This window comes from Odocoileus virginianus, chromosome 5 (assembly GCF_023699985.2).
Source record: "Odocoileus virginianus isolate 20LAN1187 ecotype Illinois chromosome 5, Ovbor_1.2, whole genome shotgun sequence".
NCBI classification, from domain to species: Eukaryota; Metazoa; Chordata; class Mammalia; order Artiodactyla; family Cervidae; genus Odocoileus; species Odocoileus virginianus.
Window position 1 is genome coordinate 8,141,551 of NC_069678.1, and position 5,012 is coordinate 8,146,562.

At 41.5% G+C, this 5,012-nt stretch overlaps 1 non-coding gene across 1 annotated transcript; it reads right to left on the reverse strand.

Moving 5' to 3' along the window:
* Nucleotides 1-1,509: 1,509 nt before the first annotated feature.
* Nucleotides 1,510-1,616, reverse strand: LOC139035414 (U6 spliceosomal RNA). Its single transcript, XR_011488061.1, has one exon. It is a non-coding gene; the product is annotated as a U6 spliceosomal RNA (small nuclear RNA).
* Nucleotides 1,617-5,012: the final 3,396 nt, after the last annotated feature.

Below are 5,012 nucleotides of genomic sequence, written 5' to 3' on the forward strand. Positions count from 1 at the left end.
TTGTACATTTTAAATATGTGCAGCTTATTGTATGTCAATTATACCTCAACAAATCTTTTAAAAATGTTGTATGTGTATGCAAAAAGAATATGTGCCCCCAATTATTGGCTGCAGGGTTTTTGATAATAGGTCAAACCTTCAATTATGTTGTTCAAATCTCCTATATTTTTACTGAAACATATTTTTACTTTTTACTGAAAACTTTATCTGGTTTTGGCTGTGCTGGATCTTTGTGGCTGCACATGGGCTTTCTCTAGTTGCGCTGAGTGGAGGCTTCTCTCCAGCTGTGGTGCTTGGGCTTCTCATTGCTGTGGCTTCTCTTACAGAGCACAGGCTTGAGGGTGCACAGGCTCAGCAGTTGCCGCTCTCTGGCTCTAGAGTGCAAGCTTCAGTAGTTTTGGCACATGGGCTCAGTTGCCCCGAAGCATGTGGAATCCTCCCAGAGCAGGGATGCAACCCATGTCCCTTGCACTGGCAGGCGGACTCCCAACCACTGGACCTCCAGGAAGTCCAAAACACATTTTTCTTGATCCATCAATCAACTGAGGGAAATATGTTAACATTTCCCACAATTGTAGTTATCAATTTTTCCTGGGAGTTCTGACAGTTTATATATCTGGAGCTGTGTTATTAAGAAACAAATTTATAATTGTGTCTTCTTGGTGCATTAAAACATATCAATGTGGCAGCTCTTTTATCTCCAATTCATGCTCTTAGTCATAAATTTTATTTTATCTAGTAGTAACATACCTACATCAGCTGTTTTATTTGTTTGTTTAGTATTTGCTTGGCACATATATATTTTCTGTTCTTTAACTTTTAAGCTATTTCTTATGTTTTAGGTATGTTTCTTGTAATCAAAATATAAATGGGGATGAATTTTTATTTGCTGAATTTGTGTGTGTTGGGGTAACATATGGCTTTGGGGATCTTCTTTCTTTCTTTTTTTTTCATTTATTTTTATTATTTGGAGGCTAATTACTTTACAATATTGTAGTGGTTTTGGCCACACATTGACATGAATCAGCCATGGATTTACATGTGTCCCCCATCCTGAACCCCCCTCCCACCTCCCTCCCCATCCCATCCCTCTGGGTCATCCCAGTGCACCAGCCCTGAGCACTTGTCTCATGCATCCAACCTGGACTGGCGCTCTGTTTCACACTTGATAATATACATGTTTCGATGCTGTTTTCTCAGATCATCCCACCCTTGCCTTCTCCCATAGAGTCCAAAAGTCTGTTCTATACATCTGTGTCTCTTTTTCTGTCTTGCATATAGGGTTATCGTTACCATCTTTCTAAATTCCATATATATGCATTAGTATACTGTATTGGTGTTTATCTTTCTTCACTCTGTATAATGGGCTCCAGTTTCATCTATCTCATTAGAACTGATTCAAATGAATTCTTTTTAATGGCTGAGTAATATTCCATTGTGTATATGTACCATAGCTTTCTTATCCATTCGTCTGCTGATGGGCATCTAGGTTGCTTCCATGTCCTGGTTAAAAATATGGAACGCTTCATGAATTTTTGTGTCATCCTTGCGCAGGGGCCATGCTAATCTTCTCTGTATCGTTCCAATTTTAGTATATGTGCTGCTGAAGCGAGCACTAGGGATCTTATTTCTGTGACCAGGGGTCGAACCTGTTCCTCCTGCAGTGGAAGCTCAGAGTCCCAACGACTGGACCACCAGGGAATTCCTCAAGTTAAACAGTTCTAATATTCATAAACAGGTGTAAACAAAACATTCTGGTCCACTCTGCCCATTTCCCCCTACCTAGAAGCAACCACTTTCAAATCTTGTATCTGGTAGTTTATTAATTATCTCTTTTCATATATCTAAGTAACATACAGTGACTACTTGATTTTTTACTTAACAGCATTATGCACTGATATTTTTTTTTAAACCACACTTAGAGGCATGTGGGATCTTAGTTCCCCAACCAGGGATCAGCCCTGGCCCCCTCCACTGGGAGCTTGGACTCTTAAACCACTGGACCAGCAGGGAAGGCCCTAGGCACTGATTTCTAAAATGGACAAAAGGGCTCAGCTGTTTTACATCCACCTTCTCCTTCCCCCATTTCCTCCATATAATTATATATAACAATTTTGGTTGAAGGACTATTCAGAATTTACATTATTTTTACTATGCAAATAATATTCATAGATGAATCACTATGATACTTGCCTTGAAGTGCTCTTGGTTGTCTAGCTATTACTAATTGACCACAAGCTCTTCTCCAGCTGTCTGGATCGCATCTGAAAGCATCCATCAATCTCACTTTCTCACAGACATCTTTCTTTGAGCCTCCTGCTGGTGCCTCTCTGACCTCCTTGCCCTTTCCTCTTTGATCTCCCTTCATGCACATCCTGGGAATTCAGACTCCTGACTTCTTCTCTATGTTGAATCCTACTGAACTTTTTTGGATCCTTTTTTTAAAGTTTTCATTTATTTATTTAATTTATGGATTGTTTTTAGCTGTGCTGGGTCTTCGTTGCTGTGCAAGGGGTTTTCTCTAGTCGCGGTGCATGGGCTTCTCATTGCAGTGGCTTCTGTTGTAGAATACAGGCTTGAGGGCATGTGGGCTCAGTAGTTGTGGCTCGTGGGATCTAGGGTGTGGTGCACGGGTCCAGTTGCCTTGAAGCATGTGGATCTTCCCAGACCAAAGATTGAACCTGTGCCCCTTGTATTGGCAGGTGGATTCTTAACCAGTAGACCACCAGGGAAGTCTGGATCCTATTTCCCATATTCCAGTGGACTTCCTTCTTGGTCTCCTCTTTGCTTTGGTGGACCAAAGCCCCCAGTTTTCTTTGAGAGAGTTATTCTAGCCCCAACCAGCCAACCACCAGCATGACCTCATTAGCCTGTGGCAGTGAAGGAGATCACAGACCGAAGAAAATGTGAGGTATTTCATGAAATAAAGGACAAGATATGTGTGCTCCAGGACTGGGGGCAAAGGTGAAACTTAGGTGAGATTTAAATGAAGCCATGTTCTTAGAGGTTCAAAGGAAATAGGGATCTGTCTAAAGAGGTTAGTACCCGCCTGGAGTCTGAAGTCAACACTAATGTGGAATGATGTGTCCAGAAACCCCGTATCTAAAGCTCTGCACCTGGGCTGAAACAATCCATGCTGCTCCTCCGTCTCAGGGTGACTTGGATCCTCCAGGCAAAAGGAGAATGACTCATTCTTACTGATATGCTTTCCAACAGCAATGTTTCTTATAGTTTATGATTTTAGAGAACAGGGTTTCTCAGTGCATAAGAAAGCAATAGTCACAGAAAGGGGTTGTTATGAACATTTCTGCTACATAGCTTGGGGAAAACAGTGTTTCTTGTTAACTTTGCTGGCTTTCTGTGTCTCTTATCCCAGCTTGATGAATGGCAGGGTGAACTGACTCTCAGTCACAGCTACATTTTAGTTTCTCAGTGTGTGTGGGAGACAATATTTTTGAGACTTTCTGGGGAGCTGTTAACTGTAAGGTTCTCTGTAGGATGATCTAGCCAGGTCTTTTCTTGAGGGAACCCCAAATGTCAGTATCTTTAGATCAGATTCTCCAAAGCAAACCTATTCCAGTCTCCTACTTGGAGACTACAGTTCTGATTGCCAGTGTTCTGGGTACTGAGGTGGGGGGAAAAGCTGGGGTTCTCAGAATACAGGATGTAAATGTTCTTTCAGTCCTCTCTGGAGCATGAATCTACACGCTTCTGCTGTGGTTGAGGAGAGGCAGTCAAATTGCTGTGTGGACCTGGGATACACCCCTCCTTAAACAGAGTTTCAAATAGTTCTCCTGTTTCTCATCCCGCATTTATCAACCACTTCAGAAGTATCTGGTGTTGCTGACTCCTGATAATCAGGGGGTTCTTCATCTGCAGTGTCATCAGTTTGTCTTTTTAGCTTTGCCCACTGACTTAGAATTCAATTTTCTTTGATCTGTCTGGTCAGTCACACATATTTATCAGCTTTTTTAGCATCCAATGCTGTTGTCTTCTCCATTCTCCTTGTCTTTGGGAGCTTCTGTCTTAAAAAAACCCCCAAAACTCTTTACTGTCCTTTCAGTAGATTTCAGGAAGGAAAAAAAAATAAAGAGTATATCCAATGTACCCTCTATACCCAAATGTCTGTCTTGTTTTAAAACCACATAAATTAGATTATCATTATTGTCATATATAAGCAGTGTTGATTTAAGTTTACTCATGAGTTTACTAATTTTTTTCCACACTAATTCTTGCTTTACAGATCTTCTTTCTGGGATAATTTTTATTCTTCCAGGAGTAAATCCAGTAAAAAGTTCTTTCTGTTGACGTAAAATGTCTTTGTTTCACCCTCACACATTCCAAGAAGTTTGGACTTTATCATGCAGGCAATTGGAGAGAGTGAAGAATTTTAGGCATTTGAGTTTCATTAGTTTCATTTGGGGCGGGGCAAGAATGAGGAATCTGTTGAAAACACCCAGGCTAGATATAGTGGTGGCTGGAACAAGAGTTGTGAATGTGGGCTTGAGGGGTGACTCTGAGTGATATTAAGGAGGTGGGATTGAAAAGCTTTGGTCATGACAGGGGATAAGAAAGAGTGATGAGGAAAAGACAATTCTCAGGTTTCTGTGTGGGTGTTAATGGTGGTAACTTTCCCTGAGAAGCAAATCCAAGAACAAGAGAATGTTTGGTAGAAAGCAGTGAATTCGGTTCGCATTATGGGGCCTCGGAAGTGTCTGGTATTTTTGGTGGCACCCTGGAATTCAGGTGGAAGATCTGAGTGAGAGATGCAGAGTTATTAGGCCAAGGTGATAAATGTTTGTGGACAAGGTCACCCAGGGAGAGGGTGTGGATTGGAGAGGGAGTGTTAGGGTAAGGGGTATGAGGGCTTCTAATTTCTGAAGAGTAAGTCTACCTGAATGAGAGTGTTGTTGAGTTGGGGAGGATGAGGCTGCGGGGACTTTAAAAAAACAATTGCTTATTTATTTATTCCTGGCTATGTTGGGTCTTTGTTGCTGCGCAGGCTTTCTCCA